Source organism: Parus major, chromosome Z (genome assembly GCF_001522545.3).
Source record: "Parus major isolate Abel chromosome Z, Parus_major1.1, whole genome shotgun sequence".
Lineage (NCBI taxonomy): Eukaryota > Metazoa > Chordata > Aves > Passeriformes > Paridae > Parus > Parus major.
Window position 1 is genome coordinate 16,973,348 of NC_031799.1, and position 18,368 is coordinate 16,991,715.

An 18,368-nucleotide genomic window follows, 5' to 3' on the forward strand; every position below is an offset into this window, starting at 1 on the left:
TGCTCTTGCAGAAAAGACAAATGTCACTCTGAGATATATTAGAGGGGGTGCTGGGTATAAGACAAGAGAGGTAATTATTCTGCTCTACTTGGCACTGGTGCAACCTCAGCTGAAGTATTGCATTCAGATTTGGGCACTGCATTTTATGATAACTGGAACATGATGATAACATATGAACCTCTGAGAAAGGTTAAGAGAACTGGGATTCTAGGAAGTAGATAGAAGGAAGTTGTTAACACATTGCAGACTCATAAAATTGATACTAAAGGAGGAAGAAATCAGTTTTACCCTTTTCCACAAAGGGTAAGACATGAGGGCGTAGAATAACAGAATGGTTTGTATTGTAAAAGACCTCTAAGACCATTGACTACAGCCGTTAACCTAGCACTGTCAAATCCACCCCTAAAGCATGTGGCAAGTGCCAGATCTACATGTCTTCTAAATGCCTCCAGGTATTGTGACTCCACCACAATACTGGACAGTCTGGTCCAATGTTTGACAACCCTTTTGGTAAAGGAATCTTTCTGAATATCCAATCTAAACATCTCCTGATGCAGCTTGAGGACATTTCAACTTACCCTATCACTGGTTGCCTGGAAGAAGTGGCCATTCCCCATCTGGGCACACTTTCAGGCAGTTGTGGAGAGTGATAAGGTGACCCCTGAGCCTCCTTTTCTCCAGGCTAAACACCCCCAGCTCCCTCAGCTGCTCCTCACAGCACTTGTGCTCCAGACCCTGCCCCAGCTCCCCTGCCCTTCTCTGCACTCACTCCAGCCCCTCAGTGTCTTTCCTGCAGTCAGGGCCCAGAACTGGACACAGCACTCCAGGTGTGGCCTCACCAGTGCCCAGGACAGGGGGACAATCCCTGCCCTGCTCCTGCTGGCCACACTATTGCTGAGCCAGGCCAGGATGCCATTGGCCTTCTTGGCCACCTGGGCACAGCCTGGCTCATGTTCAGCTGCTGTCAACAAACATCTTCTGTCACTGGTTCACATTGCATCTGTGTGAGGAAGTTGTCTTCCACACACTCCAGAAACTTCCTCAGCTATTTCCTCCCCACTATGCTGAATTTCCAGTGACATGTGCTAAGTTTAAGTTCCCCACAAAGGTCAGTGATTGTGACATTTCTTGTGGGTGTTTATAGAATATTTCATCTGCCTCTTCAAGTAATTGTCTAATTCACCGCTCAAATTTAGAGTAAATCTTAGTCAAAATAGTCTGATTGCAAATGTAGTGTAACACTAACACTGTAACCAACTTTTCAGAAGCATGGGGTTCCCTTGGAAAGGAATTTTTAAGAACGCATCAGGCAAACATCTGGGACACATCATGCAGTCCGTGATGTAATCCTGCTTCTCTGACCTGTGGGAATAACCCGCTGATATTTTTTCTAGTTCCCCTTTTCTCAAATGTGTTGGTTCTAAAAGTGTAGGCAAGAAACAAGTGTAGAAAGGAAAGAAAGAAAGAAAGCGGGACTACAACATAGCTCTTTATCTCCATGCCTTGGCTCTGTGTATGAAACTTTCAGTTCTGTGAGAATTATGGTAAAATCCCCCAAGTCCAAAATATTCTGCATGGCATCTTGTGACCCTTAACTTGGACCTCAAACATAGCAAAGGCTACTGAATATTCCTTTTGGGTTTCTCACTGAGCTCCACCATTTGTGAATGATTAAGCTCATATATTAGAAATATGTCCAGACGATCTCTAAACCACTTTTGTTTCTTTTTCTAGCAAAACAAAAAGATTCCACTACATTGTTTTCTGTGCTTCTTGAAAGGTTAATTGTCTTAATGGTCGGAAATCTGCATATTATTCCTGTATATCCAGCTTTATCTGACCTCTACTCAACCTCATTAAGGTTGCTTCTGCCAGCAGATGTTACTCGTATTTAGACACTTAAAGAAGGTCAGGTTACCACATGGCCTGCTGATCAATAAGCTGAATAAAACTGGTGCAACTCTTCTATCATGGTAGGACTGTTTCTCTATTTCTCTAAAGACTCTCAGTGTTCATATGTGACCACCAAAGTTTGATACACATATGTGCATAAAGCCACAACCACAAAAATATAACAAGCAAAATAGGCTGGTGTGTGACATATATAGGCACTTACACTTGGATGTTCCATAACCACAAACTAGAATGTAAAAGCAAAATACCCAATCTAAGTAGCTCACTAATACAATCTTACCAACCACATAAATAGTCTCTTGCTGTCTTTCTCTTGCACACACACACATATACATTCATTTTGGTTACAGACACCAGGTTGAAATGGGTGCTTCTCCCTAGTCACACTACACTGAAGACAAATATGAACATTAAGTAGTCCAATTTACAGACTTGATGACTGTTTGCTCCTGCAGGTAAGGAAAGAGTGGGTATTTGTGTTTGCTGAAAATAAAACTACTAAAGTTTATCAGCATTAGTTTCAGAGGTGAACTTTAAAGACACTGAAGCTTTCAGTGTCCTTTCAGTATGGTCCTAACAGTAACAGTCCTAACCAGTCTGTTTTACTGTGAGGCTGTTTTTCTCTTATACATTCAGATACTCAAACCAAAAGCTTTCCTGTCCTTGTCAACAAATCCTAACCCAGAAGAACCCCTTTAATAAGGATCACAAGGCACTTTAGTGTCTTTGCTGATTAAGACTCTGGACAGAAGGTGAGGTGACTAACTAAGGCTGTTGCTGGGGCTAATTTTCCTGCTGACACTTGTCCACTCTCTAGGAAATTAAATGAGACCACCACAGCATTTTAGGAAGTCTGATAAGAAGCTATTAGACAACCATGCCTTTCTGTATCTAGGATCAGCCTTTGCCAGATTTGAGCTAATTATCTAGAGTCAGACTTGGGCAACTACTTTATTTGGAATGGCTTTGTCATGCTGTCAGTGGGCTTTTTTGACACTGGTCCCTGGTTTCTCATCTGAGTTAACTAGTTGTAACTGACTGGCAGATAATCTGCAAGCATATTAAATGAAAGGAAAAATCTTGTATGTATTATTAATGCAATAAGTTTCTTCTCTTTTACTGGATAAATACAACTTTTAGAATCAATTCCTGATTCTAGAAACACACTCAGCTGTGTACTCAGATTTGGCTTTGCTCACATATTCTGTAGATGTAGCCTAGGCATTCTTTGCTCTGGCGAACATTTACTAGAGTTGATGTATTCATTAGAATATTTGTATGAAGCAAACATAAGTGAGATGGAGCTGAAGGAAAGAGAATTTACTTCAGAAATGCAGGGACGGCACCACCACAGGAGTCTTTCTGTCTACAGCTATGTATTATTTCCAAAACTTCTACAAAAGATACTGAATCCTTCTACTGAACCTTCAGTCACTTCCACAAAACAAAGTTCTTAACTGTTGACTTCACCCCCAGTGTCAGGTCCAAGTATTGAGTATTAGTCATGAAGTACTAGTTACACAGAAAATTTGGGCATGCCTCAAACTGTCAAGTCTACTTGTGCAAACTCAATATTTATATTAATTGAGGTGAGAAGTGATTCACAATCAGACAACTGCTGTTTTCTTTGTTTGGATCTGATTGGCAGCACTAGATTATGCTGTGCAGTAACTGTCAAGGCGAGATAGGACATGTATCAGCCCTTCATCTTTGAAATGTTTGATGAGAGCTTTCATGCTATAAACATGTTTCATGCTGCTCTAGATGAATTTTTTTTAATTAAAAAGTAGCACTAAATGGATGTAAAAGCTTTTATTTTCTGAAAAAATAAGATTACCAATTAATTTAACAGTATTAATAGAAAAATGCCTGAGACCTACATTTCCTTGAACTTCTGCTGCTTGAATCCAGGGACTGAGATTCCTTCGATCTCTCTGTAATATAGCAAGTGCAACTACAATGTCCAAAAAACAAAGATCTTCAATTTAAATCAATAACACACTTGAGTCTTGATAAGCCACATGCACCATGTATTGTAGAAGAAACAAGGCTAGCTAGGTATGAGTCACAAAGTAGAAAGTTTGGTAATTATTTACAGTGTGTTCATAGAAATTACTATAAAAGGATAGGCATGACATGAGGAAAAACTGAGCCTGAAGCCTTTTTTCCGTTTACATTCATTTGAATCAGCCTGGAATCAATAGAATTCTGTCCAAAAGGACAGGGTGTGCTATGTCAGGTGGTAATTACACCTTGGTGCTGTTCATACTATTTATACATTCATTTATTATACCTTTAGGTATAATCTGCCAAGAAACTTCAAATCACAGTATACCTGGTAATCTCTTCATTCACAGTAAAACAGCTCAGAAGATGATCATTAATTGTGAAAGAGTTGCTGAACAATCACTGCTTGCTTGCTTGCTGTTTGAGGGATTATTAATATATTACATCCTTTATAAGTGAAAGTGAACTCTTAATTGTATGGAATAGGAGAGTCAGAGATCAGACTTTTAATGATGCAGTAAGAAAAATATCAAGAAGTCAATATTTTATGACTGTCAAGCCCTTTACTTCATTAGGTTTCTTTTAAAATTTTTTTTTGTTGTTTTTCCCCTAAGTAACAGGACTGTTATCACATCTAGGCTGGGACCTTCACCTTTGGAAAAAAAAAAAATAAAAAGAAATACAGGCTTGCAGTAAAAGACCACATTCAAGGAATATAATTTATCAGTGGAAGAAAAAAAAGCAAGTTCAAGAGTGCCACTTATGACCTAGGTATCTCACTCAACCACAGGATCAGCGTCTACCCACTCAGCAAACTTAGCTTGAATTTTACTCCAATGTTTCACGTTATAGATGGCAGCAGGCTGATGCTAGATGTTACTCTATCCAAGCTAGGTAGTTCATCCTCTGTCTAAAATCAATCTTCATGTTTCTAAAAGGTTTCTAGTATTTCTAGTTTCTGCTTTACATAATTTGCTTTTCTGTACCTGATAAGATTTTCAAGTAAATCATTGAAACCTAGGTCAAAAGAACAAAGATCTTAGACTCATATAATGTGTCATTTAGTAAGAGATGACTTGCTGGGAAAAAAACAGACACAAAAACTAAGTGAAGCAAAGGATAATTCATGTTTTCTCTCAAGCGTGTCAGTGGGACCAACCAAAATAAATCCAACAAATTCCTGATATCTTTAATAAATTTCCTTCTTACTCTGCAGTCAAAAACATTTACGGAATGAGTGGCTACTGTGAATGAATTGTCCCCAAGGAAACAGATGGATCAGAAAATGGCACTATCCATTGCCAGAGCATTCATGGGCGTGTTAAGGGTGGGGTTGGTCCAGCAGAGAGAAGATAAAAGTCCTGTTTGCTTTTGTTTCTAAGGGAACCTCCACTCATGTGTGTCATCACGTACTTTTGCACAAGGCTTTAAGAATTCGTGCCTCAAGGCTAAGGGACAAATATTGTTGTCTCAAGTTGCAGATATGAGAGGGATAGTGCATTTAAGCATGTAATGGTCAGTGCATGCAGTATTGCTGTGCTTTACACCCCAGTACTCTTAAAACCAGGTGAGTACTCTCCAGAAGGTTTTTCATTCTATTCTGCAGATGCTGTGTTAACAATTCTTGATTTTTTTATTTCTCTCACTTTTTTTTTTTTTTTTTTAGACAAGCAAGAAAGATGGATGCTAAGAGAAGTTAATAACAAGTTCACCTGGAAAGAAATTGTCTGAAAGTGTTTGTGCTGTTATCAAGTTGTCTTTACAGTCATGTGTTTTGCACAGAGAGAGAGGCTTATTCAGCAGAGAACCAGAGGAGCTTGATATCTTGCTTGGTATCTTGAAAAATAAGACAAAACTGATGTGTTTTCAAAGCACACATCAGCTTCCATATGTAACTCAGTGAATCTTCTTGGTTTTTTTACTTTGGAAGAATTAATCATTTTTGCATTTGTGAAATCTCAGTTCTTATCAGAGTAGCGTTTCCCATAATGTACTTTACTTGATCTTACTAATTCACTTAGCCATCCCAACTGCTTTGCTGTTGTTGCCCAGCTGCACAGACTGCTGTTACAGAAAACATCAGGGTTCTGTGAGCCAACTTACTCTTTTTTTAAAACTTTATTTGAATAAAATTCCCAAAGACTTCTTGTTATGTGTGCCGGTAATAAAGGCTGCATAAATGAGGGCCGTGGGTACTGACTAGTACAAAGAAAAAAACAAGGTCTGATAGCCATTTACAAGCATTAACATGTTTGTTGCACTCAGAAAGATCACTTTCTTTTTATATAAGTTTCTGTAACAAATTGCTTTAGCAGCTGGAGAAACCTGCACAACTCATGTTATGCTCTGCTGTTGCTGGTGCCATATCCCACAGCAAGCAAGAGATTTTGGAAGTGTTTATGAAGTGCTCTACTTCTCTAGCACACGGTTTTCCTACTAGATATCGTGGGTAGCTGACATGGGATAGCAGTGCCCCAAGCACACAGTTTTCTGGCAGAAAGGCAGATCCTGCTCCCTTCACTGCAACAAAGTGGAGTGGAAGTGTACAGGGTGGGACAGGCTTGGCATCAGGAAGAGAGTGGTAGGATGATAGCTCTCTTGCACTCCCCAGGATGGGCTACTTCTGCAAAAGTACCATGTGCTGGGTGCCTTGTCTCCGAGGAAGTGCATAAAAAATTGAAGTCCTAAATAAATTAAATGCTCTAACCACCCTTAGCAGTGTGAGGTGACTTCTCTCTGCAGCCTCTCCACTGTGCTTGGCAGAGCCAGCTCTGCCTGTGCCGGGGCTGAACCTGGCCCCACATTGCTGCACAAGCCTTATGTAAAGTCCCTTTTGCATTTCCACAGAGCTGCAAAAATAGTTGTCCATGACTCAGAGATGTTTTATGATCTTTTTGGGGAGTGAAATGCTTCTCACTTCCAGAGAAATCTCTACCTGTGCATCCCTCTGGATGAGCCGAACTAATTAATGCCTTTTGCTCCTGAGAAAGTTTTCAAGGACAAAGGGAACTGTTGAAGGCAATGTGGTGCACATGTAACTTTTTGTCTCTGCTAATGTCAACTTTGTATTCATTATAATCAGTCAGTGTGAAGGTCTCTGTTGATATGTATCAGAGAGACAGCTTACTCCACGCCTCTGTCCCACTGGCTTCCAAATCACTTTCCTAGTAATCACATTTGAAAGGGCGATCATTTTTGCCTTGGATTAGTCTAAAAGCCCTTCTGTCATTAACCCATTTTTGCTCCTGTGCCCGAGGCAGTCTGAGGTGAAAAGGTAGTGGATGTTTTCTTTGGTTTGCTTGTTTTCTGCTTTTTGCAGCACCTTCCTCAGGAGCGGGGGGACATCGCAAACACAGGAATAGCCAGTGCCTCTGTCCCCACACAGAAGCATGCCCCTATGCTTGGCATAACTCATTTCAATGCAACCTAATGTGTTGTCAGCCAAACTGGATTGCATCAAATGTGCAAATGATTTTAAATGAAAATGGGTAAATTATGGCAGAGCCTTCCCAAGTGTGTGGAGAGGGGTTGATATAACCAACTTCTAAAAAATAGAGAGAAAAAGAGACAGCTGATAAGAAGGAAAATATTAAGCCCAAGGGCAAAAGGAAGTATTTGTAAGAGTGGAGAAAGCAGTGGTTTAATCATCATGCATGAAGAGCTTTTAGGTGCAACCTAACAGGAACCTTTCTCTCTGCATGAGAGGGACTACTTTCACGCTGTGTAGGTGTTACATGAGGATTTCACCAACACAGGGTGCCACTGACCTGCAAGAGCAAAGGCAATGGGGGGAAAAAGAGCAACTTCTTATAGAGATTACTGAGAAGAAATAAAGGCAAAGAAAAGCCTCAGACACACGTGGAACAGAATATTTTTTTAATACATATTTATAGATTTTACTTTCAATTTCTTTAATTTATATTACAATGTTATCTTCCACAGGCAAGTTCATCATAGTGGGCTGCTTCTTGTAACTCTCAGGCTTTGGAAAGATAAGGAATGCGTATGTGAAATTCTCTATTTTGTCCATTCACAGACTTAGAGATCTTGGATCAAATCAAGACAGTAATGACTCAAGGTTTGGCCTACTGGACTTGATTTGCTCCCAGCAATGGGAACATGGCTGAAACAGAAAATATTTCCTCCTGGAGGGGTTCCATGAAGAGACTAACTGCAGGGTACATACCAAGAGCAATGAATAGTGCAAGGGCTGTAATGTACATTCCCAACACAGTCCAAACAGTAGTTTCTGGATATAAGTGCAAGCCCTGAGTCATGCTGTAACTGCTGTTTGAATGATCAGACCAACCAGCCTGAAAACCCAAACCCATTTTTTCTGAAGTAGGGAGCTTTCTTTCTAGTTTAAAAAAGACAGGAACATGAATAGCTTTTAATAAGCCATTGTAAGGATAAGTATAAATGTGCAGATGTTTGAGTGACCTGCTAGGTCTTGTCTTGTAATCCTCACTAATTGGAAGGCACAATATGTTATTTTGAGTGTACTTAGGGGATCAAGTTCTGCAAACTGTAGATACGGTGATATGTGCAGAATTTGCCATGCTTGGACCAGACCATGGACTAAATTCATTTGTGTAGACCTAGCTTTAGGCTTTTTACCAGATCAGAATGTAGGTGATCAACACTGCAGTGAGGTCTTATTATGAGAATGGAAAGGGTGCATAGGGTGTACAAGTATTCTTATGGAAAGTGTGCAACCTTTGTCAATCCTTGTTTTGTAGCTCAATGATGAAAGCAACCTCTGCTATTAATGAAAGCCTTAGATTCTAACATTAGTCCCAACACAGAGTAGGAAGTCTTGTACCAATTTTAGGATACCAAGCATTCCCATGCACTTTAAAGAAATAGGATATCTTCTGTCACTTTAAAAAAAGTTAAGTAATACATTTATGTGTGAGTTCCCTTTAAAGAAAAATCAACTTGATATTGAAAGAAAATGCTAGTGATGTTACCGTAACTATACTGATAATAATTTCTGACTTAGGTGTTCCTATGCATGGAAATCTAAATTAAATTTACTGTTCTCCCTGTATTTTTTTTCAATTAAATGAAATCAATACAAACATCTTTTCAGACTATTTTCTGTTGACAATACCCCCTGTAAATATTAACTCATTATTTATCTATCCCAAGGAATGGTATGCATTGAAAGACAGTCACTTTGCAGTGGAATGTGACCTTGGCTAGTCTGTAACAGCAGAAAAATGCCATCCCTCTGACGTTATATTGTTTTGATGCAAGGGGAAATTAGCTAACTTATTTGGAAAGCTGCAAAGGGATCTCCAGCCTCTTAGAATGGTTCAGCTAACCTTTAGGCATTCTCTTTGGGAATGCCATTATCTTGTGCTGACACAGAATCTTTCACCTAAGAGCTTTTTACAAAGCATTTAGGAAACATTCATAAGGTTACATCATTTCAGGAGAGAGACAAATGTTATTAATATCACTTTAAATATCAGACTCCAGAGCTGGTCTATTTTCAGCATTAGGGACTGTGAATGGACCCTGTGACAAGCAGCAAGCTCTGCCCAGTATGTTTAGGTATTGTGGGATGCATCAGGGAGGGCACAGGGGTCACACTCTCTCAGCCCTTGTCCTGGAGCAGCCCTGCTCTTGCTGCTCCTGGGCAGGGCTGCGCATGAGTACTTTGTCACACAGACTGTGTCCACAGAAAACAATTGTCATCCTTGGCTATCCCAGAAAATGAAGATTGTGTGGTACTCCTGTCATTCTGTCCATCATCCTTTTTCAATGGAGGATGTCTCCTTCAAACAGTGTCCCAAAAGCTCTCTGTGCTGCTTTGGCTGATATTGTTCTGGGGTGCTTGATGAGCAGCTGCTGGGATGCTGATATTTGCACACTGTTGGCTGGTGGGAGGTGTCTGCTGGGGCACCAAACTCTGCAGAGCATGGTACATATCCTGTTACATGTGGGTCTGAGGAAAACACTGTAAGAGGCAAAATACAATGTGTAAATAACTCATTTTGGAATTGTGTTTCTGGAACACTTCCCCTGGGTCACTCAGTGTGTCAGAGATAATCTCACTCTCATAATCACAGAATTAGTGACTTCAGCCTACTCCCATTAACATAAACGTGTTCTAAGCTCAGCAGAGGCACCTCTCAATGCTAGTAATGGTTTTCCTTTGTTATGTTGGCTGTTGGTACTTAAGCTTTGGGTCTAGAGTCAGAGCTAGGATCCTGGGTGTTGGCACCACAACCATATCTGAGCACTCCTCCCTAACTGAATCAATGCTGCTGGACATCCAGTTCTGGAAATCAGACTGGAGCAACCAGGGGAGGAAGGCCCACTTAGGGTAACATCTTAGGTTTGGATTAAGGATATTTTTTTAAAAGAAATTTCCCAGTTCCCCATCCTTGCCTTGTTTAGGTCAACTGTGTTCCTAAGAAAACTGTGTTCCTTTCAGTTAAAACCAAAACTGAAGGATGCACTCCAGCATCCAGTTTCTCCTAATGCTGTCTGTCCCCTGGAATCTTATCTCTGATTTAAGGACAATTTCATAGTCTTTTATTGTGTACTCTATAGGAAGTAAATAGATAATGCATGTGTAATGTTTGGCATGTACACAAAGAAGAAGATACCTCCCTCTTCTATTATATTTTCTAGTAATAGAAATACCACACTCTTCCCTCACTAGAGCTCTCACTTTTGCTTGTGTGGTTTCCTTGTATTTGGATGTTTCTGCCTGAAATCATACCACCTCAGGTGAGGGCACCTACTGTTAGACAATGGCTAGGTTTTTTTCTCATTATAAAGAGTCATTTAAGTCTTCAAATTCACATGATTAGATTTTAATTTTTAAGTAAGTCAAAGCATCAAATTTGAATGGTCCCATCATGCTGGACTGTTTTCTGGAAAACAAAATTAAGATTTCCAAAGAATCTCCCCCTCATTCTTGTCCTGTTCTGTCACCCTCCTTCCAAAATAGAACTCATCAACTTTGTCCAACAGATTTTCCTGCCAGAATATGTTTACTGTAAAACTGTACTGGTTTTGCAATAATCGACATTTGGTGAGGAGGGAAGAAGCCACCCACAGAGATGATTTTTCTGGGAGGGGCTGCTAAGAGCATCCTCTGTGCCTAGCAAAGATCAATAGCTGGCTAGCTCTGAGAATTGACAACCTATTGAATAATTTAGAAGCTGGGTCTGCCTCTGTGAGATTCACATTTTGAAGGGAAATCTCTTGCTTCCAGCCTTGAGGTAACTGGGCGCTGGTGAGGCCGGCCCCTCTCTGTCGTGGCCTGTGTGGCCTGATGGGGCCAGGGCAGGCCGCAGCGATGGCCGGGCAGGGGATGGGAGGCTGTGGGGCCTGGCTGAGGCCAGGCTGGGCTGTGGCTGCTGACATCTTGCCAACACTAAGCCCTGCCTCGCTGCTGGCCCTCTTTGAGATCTTGACACAAGCCCCAGCACAGCCTGAAACCCATCACCATGACTGCTTTGGTCACTGCCCAGCAGAAACCTTCATGACCATCTGCAGGCCCCAGGAGAGATATTAACTCTTTCACTGCACAGATGAAACTTGCAAAACATTGATCCTAGCTCTAGTGAAAGAAAGGGAGTTAGAGGAACAACATGACGACACCAAGGTCAGTAAAGAAGGAGTCAAGTCACAGATGGGAGGAGAATAAGGACATGCCTTAGTCTTGGGCTGAAACTTCTTTTGATAAAGCCATGGAGATGGACTATGATGCACTAGAATATCCCCTTCAATTCATGAGAAAGTATGGGGAGATGGAGTGTTCAAACTGTAGACATGAACAGAGACATCCACAATGAAGCAAAGCAGATGTTGAAGGAGCTGGGATCCCATGAGAAGCTTGAACAGAGAGAGATGAGAGTGATGAAGACCCTTTGGCCCCAGGGAAAGAAGAAGCAGACCTCTGTTTCCAGAGATGAAGATGATCGCAGAGATAGATGAAGAGAACTTTTGCTTTTGAACAGCTCATCCTTAAATATAGTACCCCATAAGCTGACATATCCCATAAACTCAGCTGTGGGAAGGCTGAGGATAGGAGGAACTTCATGATTGCAGATTTTCCAGGTAGTTGCTGTTCATGGAAATTAAAAAGCCACATGAGAACTGTTTCTTGTGAAGTCTCCATGGCATGGTGAGAGAAACTCCTCTCCCTACAAGAACAGATGGAAGACTATTGTAGAGGTGGTAACTGATTGAAAATCCCAGGTTTTGTTTCTATGTTGTCAATTGGGAAAGAAAAGAAGTCAGGCAGAGGGAGAAAAAGTGTTTTGAAGGTTTCATTCTGACTCTTATTCTTTTAGTTCTGTTAACAAAGTTTCCTTTATACCTTCTAAGTCTTGAGCCTGCTTTGCATTCCTCCTAATTCGTATGTCACAGCAGAAAATGAGGGAATGATTCTAGTAGGTGCATTGGTGATTTTAGCCAGTGCTAAACCCACCACATTATTTGGTGCATTGGCCAGGAAACTCAAATTGGCAAACCTAAACCGTTACACAGACATATGAACATTCTTGAACTTAATACTAGATGGTGAGTCTACAGAAAAGTAACTTAAATTTTAATAATTTCCAGTTATTCTCTAAAAGAATGCTATTTTGCAAGCTGCTCTTGCAAATCTGAAAGAGTGAGATTCTATACATATTATAGAGTAGAGCAGTTATTAGAGCCATAGAGCTCATTGCAAGGCTAGAAAAATATTAAGATAATGTCACATTGAAACATAAAGTCACCAGGATTTTGGCAAAGAGAGAAACTCAGTAAAGTTTCATTTTTCTGTCTACCTTTGCCATAAATATATGATTAATCCAATCTACTGTTTTTAACATTTTTTACTGATCTTTAGTTTCAAGTCAAGCTTAAAATGAATATAAACAAAAAAATAGATAAATAATTGAAATATCATATTTTAAAATGTCATAACTTACTATGCTTTCTAAAATTTTTCATGCTCCCATGTCAGGATTGCTGAACAAGAGACACACATTTATAACTATGCATAGAGAAGCATCTAGTTTAGTCAGTAGTTTAAAAAATCTTCTGAAATATCTCATTCTTCTTTGCCTTACAGCCCAGCCCATTTTTGCTTTGGAAAAATGAATATGAAATGAGACAAAATAAAAGAGATAGGATAAACAGCAGGCCAGCCTGGATGTTGATACCACAGTTATTTTTACACTGAACTACTGTATCTGGTGGTCCTACTGTCTACTGAGCATCTGATTCCTATGTCAACCTCATATGAATCCCTTCACAGAGGCACCCATACCATGAATCCCACACCACAACTTGTATCAATTACCCATCTTGCTGACAGGCCATTTTCAGAAGCCGAAGACTGAGCAGACTTGGAGAGTGGACTCTCTCCAGTCATCAGGGTGGTCCCACAAAAGCTGGCAAGGTAAACAGGTCTTCTGTGGAGAAGCCCGTATTCCTGCTGCTGTCTGCATTAAACAAGGATACTGTGCTGGCTGGCCTCTGCTGGGCAAGAGCCTGGTACTTTTATACATCCATCCTCTAAATGTTTTATGTTAAAAAAAAAGTTAAAATTTCTGGTCTACAGCTCATCTTCTGAGGATATGTCAAATAATCTGCAGAAGTGAGACTTCAGACAAAGAGTCACAATAACGTGCTGCAGAAGCCCAGTCGTCAGACTGCTGTTTATCCAATCAGGAAGCACAGCAGAGTCATGCGATCCAAACAGCTTGCTTTCAGTGCTCCCAGGGAGCACTGGTTACAGAAATAGCTATGACTTCACAGCTATTTGTCACAAACTGTTTAGCCAGTAATTTAAATACCAATTGCATTAGTGAAAATCACTACCTGTGCAGAAAGGTAACATTTGGAAGATTAATAATTTCCTACAAGTTATTTGTCCTATGTTAATCTCTTATATTGAGCTACTGCAGTTATCTTTTCCCTTCAGGCCAGCTGCTCTCTAATTGCAAGCTGACCTTGAGGTATAGCATCAGCTAGGCGAAACCTAACCCAGGCTGGAGCATCACCAGCAAAACAGAGTTGTGGTTATTACTCAGCAGTTGTGTCTTAGCCCTGCTTTCCTGACAGTAAGCCCACAATAGCACCTCTGCATTGAAAACTGCTACTGCTCTTTATTAATTGAGTTTTTGGTCTGGCTGTACATGAGGAAGCATCAGTAGTTATGTAGTAGAGCTGGTGTTTCATTAGCTGATGGAAGGTCACTGTGAATCTCTCTTGGCTCAACTGCTACAGAGCCAAATTCCTCACTCAGCTTCAGGCTCTCTGAGATGTGACTTTTATTTAAATCAAAGTAGCAAGATCAAGTATCTAGTACATAGAGAAAACAACCTGGACCTCACTCAGATGGTGCTAGAAAGTGTTACCACAGTATAATCAGATAAAACCTTTTATTGTCCTTGAGCACACTGATCAGGTGGCATTAGCTGCTGCCCAGGGCAAAGGGTTGTTCAGTAGGAGCTGTGACAATCTGCCATTTAATCTGTCTGCATGTCACTGACAACCTTTGGACAGCCTAGCTCCTGTGCAGGAGGATGAGAGACTTCATCCTGCACGGAGTCAAAACTTGAGGGCAGGCTTTGTGGGTGAGTCTGGCAAGGAGAAGCTCTGGTCCACATTTGCTGCAGTTTTATACAGCACCATGCTCCCTAGCCATTGGAAAGGGCTCTCCCTTGTGATGCCCATTCAGAGCAGGGGCTCTCAAGCAGGGGGACCTGGGCCTGGCAGGTGTTGAGGGAGGCTGGGAGGGACTGGGACCCAGAACATCAGCACGGGACTCCCCTCTGCTCCTGGAGGTTCCTGATCCCACACTATGTGCAGATCTGCAGGAGAGGGGAGACAAAGGCTCTGTTTTGCTTTGCAAAGGGGGTGGATATTTGGCACAGTCCAGGGAACAACTGACTGCAGAGTTGTCCTTTTCTGGGTTTTCCTGCACAAGGAATTAGGAGTTAGACCACTTCCTTGTTTATAAAAGGCTCCTATTTTGCCCTTCTTCTGTACAAACATACAGTTAAGATAGAGAGTACAAGGAAACTTGTACTTGTGGAAACTTGTTTTTGAGCGATGGATTCTGGAAACTTGAATAAGAACTGGATTGCATTTCCAATTATTGGGGCAAAATCATTCTCTCCCATAAAGCCAGAGTAACTAGCCAGTGTAATCAGTTATTTCAGATACCTCTAATGTGACAGGAAAATTGATGTCTGATGACACTCAGACTTACACCATTTCCCTAGTAACTTCCAGTTGTATTTAAATTACTTTTCTAGTAGTCCAACCGGATGGATGTTGTTCAGGGAGTGATAAGCCTCTAAATATTTTCTTTGTTAAAAAGAAATGCCAGACTTAGTATTGTCCTCTGGGAGTGTGAAATTGACAGGAGCTAGGGTTCAAAGATCAGAAAACAATAGCATTAACTTTGGAGTGGACATGCGTTTCTTACCTGGTATTGTGAGTGGAAAATTCACTCATCAAAACCCTGGGACATTAAACACCCCCCATTCCTCTGACTCTTTCATATTGTATTAGCTTTCCTTCACAGGGTTCATTTATCCTTGCTTATTTTGAAACACATCTGAAGATTTTTTTCATGATGTAGGGGTTACTGAGGAATAGTACTGTCTAGATCTTGGCTGCACGGGTGAACTAAGAAGCTTGTGTATACGTGTGTGTGTATATGGATGCATCTGGGTAGCAGCCATTCTGTATTAAGATAATACATGAGATTTCTTTTCTCCTTAATCCTGCTCTTGTTGCATATTTATGACCATCTGCCTGTACTAAACACAGTGAAGCTGTTCATTGATATCAGGATTATGACAACCCAGCTCAACAGATAGGTACTCTATATATCAGTAGAAAAATGCAATTCCCACCATGTGGGAACTGCACTGTCCAGCCATCACTCTTTCATGCCTGGTGCTTGTCCTGTAGTTCTCTGAGTTTTGCAAAAGGAGCATTCTTTATACGCTATTTTTACATTCCAGTCTGACATCTTCAGGTGCCTCATGTAATTTTGCTTTAAGTACAATCTATACTTATCCTCAAATCGTGCCTTTGTATTTAAAGTCTGTAATTTAGTCACCAGCATTTCTCTAGCTACAGCTGGAGTTTTCTCTTTTACCTTGCAAGTGCATCAAACTCATCTCTTGAAGGGAAAGAGGAGTCTGAGATTTGAGTGAATTCATTTGTGCATGTGGGTGAGCAGGCAAAGCTCCCGCTGGCTCTAAGAGAATACTCACATGCTGTACGTAGTCCAAATATGCCTCTTTCCTGGCCTTTATTTGCAATTCAAACAGAAACAATAATAAAACAAACTTCAGCCAAAGTTCTTTCTCCAAACTTGGCTAAGGTTCATCTGCATGAATCCCCTCCATCCCAGCCCCTTGTTTATGCCTTTCGAAGAAAAAAACCCTTCTCCCATCCTAGCTGGAGCAAACAGGATCCACCTGCCAGCATGAGTCAGCTCTGTATTTTTGTGCAGGACTCTAGTACCTGAGCAGAGCATGACTAGGCAGAGCAGCTCTCCCTGTGTAGGAAAGGGCCACCCAGTTGCAAGAGTTGTGTTCAGTACCTGTGTCTGCTTCTAAAGGACAATAGACAAGATCAGAAAAAGCAGGAAGAGAACTGAGAACACTGCTGTGAGAGAGGGTTATGAAGAGCTAATAAAATTAGTGCACTTTATGGAAAAGAACTTTGGCAAGTGTGTAGATCAGTGTAAGGCACTGTGTAAAAAGAGGGTATCAGATACCAGGGAGGCATTTAATCAGAGTGAGTGTTTAGAGTTAATGTCCAGGTGTTGAGGCTAGACAGATTTACACTGGAAATAAAATGCAAGTTTTTAATACCAGGACTGACATATTTCCAGATTAATTTACTAGGATGTGAGGTAAATGCGCTATCATATGAAACCTCTTAGCCCCCCAGGATTTCTTGAAATCCTCAGGAATTCTTGACAAAATAAGTTGTAGAAAGTAGAAATCCAAGCAGACAGCTCAGAATTGCTGTCCCTTGCCTTTGAAATGACATTTGGTCCTCCCCGGTGCACTGTGAGCATCAATATCATGGAATACCAATATGACATTGGTCCTTTATTCCAGCCCATGGCCAGAATTTTTATTGCTGATCCCACTCATTAGCCATATCATACTCCTGACTCTGGGACAAAGAGGCTGAGGTCAGTATGCTAATATGCTTCAGGAAGAGATGCCCCAGTGCTGCCCCCACTTTTAGTGTGGTTTACAAGTGAGCATTCCCAGAAAACACCAGAAAAAGATCAAAGATCTTCCTTATCAGCTGGAGTGCTTGCTGAGTTGTGCTAGCATTTTACAACATTGTCTCAAAACAGATGAGAGATGAAGTGACGGGTCCTGTTATTGTGCCCAGGAATTTTCTCTCTGTGACCAGAATTTTGACATACAATATGGACAAAGCAGTAGGGAATGAGGATACTGTGGGTACTGACCCCTTTTCTGTGGGATTCATTGCTCTCCAGAAAAAAAAGGAAAATAAATGCTCACTTTGTACATGTTATCATGAGCACCTCTTCCCACAGCAAATGTCCTAGACAACCTTATTTCATGCTTCAGCAGCACACAAGGTCTATAGGGGTTAGACTTCAGCATGAAGAGATTTCTAACTGATGGGAGGGACTCTCAATGATGGGGAACTCTCTTCCCGTAAAAAAGACTGTTCATTTCACATTAAGTTTTAATTTAGCAGAACAATTGCTTGCTTTCTTCAGAGGAGGAGAACATGTTCCATGAACAAAGACTGTCTATAACCATTAACTTTAGCCCCACTAAGCAAGAGGTCAGGTTTATTTTCCATACACTCTGCCTGCCAGACCTGTTTTTCCTTGTTTCATTCTACTGCTTTTCATCAGGTCACTGTTATTGTAATTCATCCGTGAAAAAAAGCAGCAAAAAATTATTTCCTTTAAAGCAAAACTAATTAAAATATCAACATGCAAGATGAGAATCAGAAAACATCAATATAATTTAGAAATAAGCTTTTTTCTTTGACCTAGCAGAACACATCTCATAGCTCTAACAGTGCAAGAACAAATGTTTTTCTAGACTCATCAACTGGCAACATAAAAGTATGACTGTTTTAAAGGTTGGAGAAATTCAGACTGGCGATAGCTACAACTTGCTTTCAACATAGTGTAATCACAAGCAAGGGAGAGACAAAGGGAGTAATTCAAGATTTATTTTTGCCACCAAATTTTGTTCTGAGAAATCTAGATTTTGGCATTACATCAAATGACTAGTCCATTAATCACATTTAAAATACTCTTTGCTTTTTTTTGATTAATAAGAGTATTTTGTCAGTGACAAAGATGTAAAGCCCCACGTGTAGATTCAATCAGCAAAAGAAATCCCTCAGACAGAGTGATACTCTTTCTATTTTTTGATGCACGGTTTTAAAATTCCTGA

General features: G+C 40.6%; 2 long non-coding RNA genes across 2 annotated transcripts; one reads left to right on the plus strand and one right to left on the minus strand.

Annotated features, from left to right (window-relative positions):
• Positions 1 to 928: 928 nt before the first annotated feature.
• LOC107216284 lies at positions 929 to 6,069 on the plus strand. The gene is made up of 2 exons (XR_001525470.2): positions 929 to 5,488; positions 5,588 to 6,069. It is a non-coding gene; the product is annotated as an uncharacterized LOC107216284 (long non-coding RNA).
• A 1,711-nt stretch (positions 6,070 to 7,780) lies between these two features.
• On the minus strand, positions 7,781 to 13,575 carry LOC117243699. Its single transcript, XR_004495508.1, has 2 exons — positions 13,238 to 13,575; positions 7,781 to 9,886 (listed from the first exon to the last, which is right to left on the minus strand). It is a non-coding gene; the product is annotated as an uncharacterized LOC117243699 (long non-coding RNA).
• Positions 13,576 to 18,368: the final 4,793 nt, after the last annotated feature.